Raw genomic sequence first — 3,259 nt, 5'->3', positions numbered from 1 at the left:
TTTTTTTTTTGAGACAGAACCTCGCTCTGTCGCCCAGGCTGGAGTGCAGTGGTGTGATCTCAGCTCACTGCAACCTCCGCCTCCCAGGTTCAAACTATTCTCCTGCCTCAGCTTCTCGAGTAGCTGGATTACAGGCACACACCAGCACACCCGGCTGTGTTTTGCATTTTGGGTAGAGACAGGGTTTCACCATGTTGGCTAAGCTGGTCTGGAACTCCTGACCTCAAGTGATCCACTCACTTCAGCTTCTCAAAGTGCTGGGAATTACAGGCGTCAGCCATTGTGCCTGGCAAATTTTTTACCTTTAAAGAAGGTTTTGCTTATTTAATTGTGAGCTCATTTTTCTGTGTTACTACGTGATTGTTTCAGATTTGAGGGACAAAATAAAATTAATTTTTCAAAATGTGTCAGCCATGGGTATGGGGCTTCCATTTGGGGGAGGAGAAAGTTCTGGAACTAGATAGTGGTCATGGTTACACAACATAAATGTACTTACTGCCACTGAATTGTATACTTTAAAGTGGTTAAAATGGTAAGTTTTATGTTCTATTACAATTTTTTAAATGTGTCCACCAACTTTATGGTATGTAAATTGTATCTCAGTAAAGCTGTTAAATAAATAAATATAGTAAAAATTTTAGAACTAAAAAAAAGTATCAATCATTGCCATAAGAATATAAACTATAAAATAAGGCATTACAGGGAAGTCATGGAAGGGCAGGAGTGAAAACAAAGTGGCAATAAGAGAGAGTGTTAGTTCTCTATTGCTGCGTAACAAATCACCTCAAAACTTAGCAGCTTCAAATAGCAAACATTTATTACTTCATACATTCTTTGAGGGTCAGGACACTGGGATTGGTTTAGCCCAGTGGTTGTGGCTCAGGGTCTTTCGTGAGATTGTGGTCAAGCAGGCCTATGGTCATCCAAAGACTTGAGTGGGGCTTCAGGCTCCACTTCCAAGCCGACTCACTGACAAGGCTGTTGGCTGCAGGCCTCAGCTTCCTTGCATCTCCACAGGCTGCTTGGATGCCCTCACAATAGCAGTTAACTTCCCCCAGAGTAAGCAAGCAGGAAATAACAGGGCCTTTCCTGACCTCGTCTCCAGAGGTGTACACTATGACTTCTACCATTTTTCGGTTCGTTAGAAATGAGTCATTAAGGCCAGCCTATATTCAAGGGAAAGATAGTCTTCCTTTTTGAAGGGAGTGCCAGATTTGTGGACTTATTTTACACCATGTCAGAGGAAAATGGTCTCGTTTAGCCTCCTGGGGAATAGATTGTCCAGTCAAGTCCACATGCATTTATCAAATGCTGCTATTTGAAAAGAGGTGGTAGAAAAAGCATCCAGCTTTGCTATTTAGCAGTAGAATAACCATGAACAAATCACTTCATCCTGTCTATGCCTTGGTTTTTTTTCCTGGTAAAGTGATGGGTTGAATTAGATAATTGCTAGTCTCATATCTCTAGTGTCCAGAACAATGGACACTAATATAATTAGATATTATATTAGCACATAGATATTCTATAAATGTTGATTGATTGACTCTCAAATGACTGAACTCCAATGTGAGGATATGAAATAATACTATGCTAAAAGAAATAGCCTGAGATTTTCTAACCTCATTTTCTAAATCTCATTTTCTAACAGTATTCTAATAAAAGCTGCTGAATTTTTTGAGTGCTTACTATATGTCAGGCATTGTACTACCTGCTTTAAAAAGAATATCTTGCTTCATATAATATTTTTCTTGTCCTTTTTTTTTTTTTTTTTTTTTTGAGACAGGGGTCTTGCTCTATTGCCCAGGCTAGTCTCAAACTCCTGGGCTCAAGAAATCCTCTCACCTCCGCCTCCCAAAGTGCTGGGATTATAGTGTAAGCCACCATACCCAGCCTTTAATATAATTTTTAAATAACCAGAAGTCATGTTTAAATTCATTCTATCTTAATTGTAAAAGGCTTACTTGGTTTTCATCTCTTCCATTTTTTCAATAACTAATCTTTGTTCAAGTGTAAAATATTTTACATCAAGAAAATAGCCAAAATGGGCTTGTAAACGTAAACATTTGTGAATAAAACATTTTAAATGCAGAGAAATTCACTATTTGAAGAAACCTTTTTGTAAATCTTTTTGTAAGTGCAAATTTTGGCTTTTATATTTACAAAACTTAAATACATTAACTGAGGTTTCCTAAATTGAGGTTTTGCTGCCCAGGTTTTCCTGAAGAAGGATTCATACCCATGTATCAGATTCTAGGGAGGAGGTATAGTGACCAGAGAAATGATGCAAACAAAACTAAAGGCATGGCCCCTACCCGTAAGAGGCTTACAACCTAATTCTGTGATATAAAGTTCTTTTCAGCTTAAGTGTTTTTAAGAAAATTGGCCAGGTGCAGTGGCTCATACCTGTAATCCCAACATTTGGGGAGGCTGAGGCCAGAGGATCGCTTAAGCCCAGGAGTTCAACACCAGCCTGGGCAACATAGTGATACCCCCCACATCTCTACAAAAAATTTAAGAATTAGCTGGGCATGGTGGTGTGTGCCTGTAGTTCCAGCTATTGGGAGGCTGAGGTGTGAGGATTGTCTGGGAGTTTGAGGTTGCAGTGAGCCATGATCACACCACTGCACTCCAGCCTGGGTAACAGAGTGAGACCCTGTCTCAAAAAGCAGAATAAAATGCCAGCTATATTAGTCAGGGTTCTCTAGAGGGACAGGACTAATAGGATAGATGGATATATGACAGGGAGTTTATTAGGAGAATTGAGTCACATGATCACAAGGTAAAGTCCCACAATAGGCCGTCTGCAAGCTGAGGAGCAAGGAAGCCTGTCCAAGCCCCAAAACCTCAAAAGTAGGGAAGCCAAGAATTCTGGCAAATCACTGGGGTAGGTCTAAGAGTTCAAAATCTCAAGAACTTGGAGTCTGATGTTTGAGGGCAGGAAGCATCCAGCACAGGAGAAAGACGGAGGCCAGAAGACTCATCTATCTAGTCTAGTCCTTCCACGTTCCTCTGTCTGCTTTTAACCTAGCTGTGCTGGCAGCTGACTGGATGGTGCCCACCCAGACTGAGGGTGGGTCTGCCTCTCCCAGTCCACTGATTCAAACGTTAATCTCCTTTGCCAACACCCTCACAGACACACCCAGGAACAATACTTTGCGTCCTTCAACCCAGTCAAGTTGACACAATACTAACCCTCATACTGGCCAATACTAAATATATTGAAATAATTATTATCTTTTGCAGTGATCACTTAAAGTTT

This window comes from Cebus imitator, unplaced genomic scaffold (genome assembly GCF_001604975.1).
Source record: "Cebus imitator isolate Cc_AM_T3 unplaced genomic scaffold, Cebus_imitator-1.0 Scaffold50, whole genome shotgun sequence".
NCBI lineage: Eukaryota > Metazoa > Chordata > Mammalia > Primates > Cebidae > Cebus > Cebus imitator.
Note: the sequence above shows the minus strand (reverse complement) of the source record.